Genomic DNA, 210 nt, shown 5'->3' on the forward strand with positions numbered 1-210 from the left:
GGGTTGGCATCAGCATCGCCTCTGTGCAGTGCGAGCGTACGCCCAGCGCGCACGGCCTGGGGGTACTGGGGATTGGTGCTACAGGACCGCACTTACAGCAGGAAAAACGTGGGGACAAGTGCCAAATCTCAGCCCTCCTGCCGGCAGCACGAAGGGGAACAACAACAGCAACTCCCCTTGCCCCTTCCCTTGACCAAGGTGCTCCGGCAC

This window comes from Phaethon lepturus, unplaced genomic scaffold (assembly GCF_000687285.1).
Source record: "Phaethon lepturus isolate BGI_N335 unplaced genomic scaffold, ASM68728v1 scaffold45661, whole genome shotgun sequence".
Lineage (NCBI taxonomy): Eukaryota > Metazoa > Chordata > Aves > Phaethontiformes > Phaethontidae > Phaethon > Phaethon lepturus.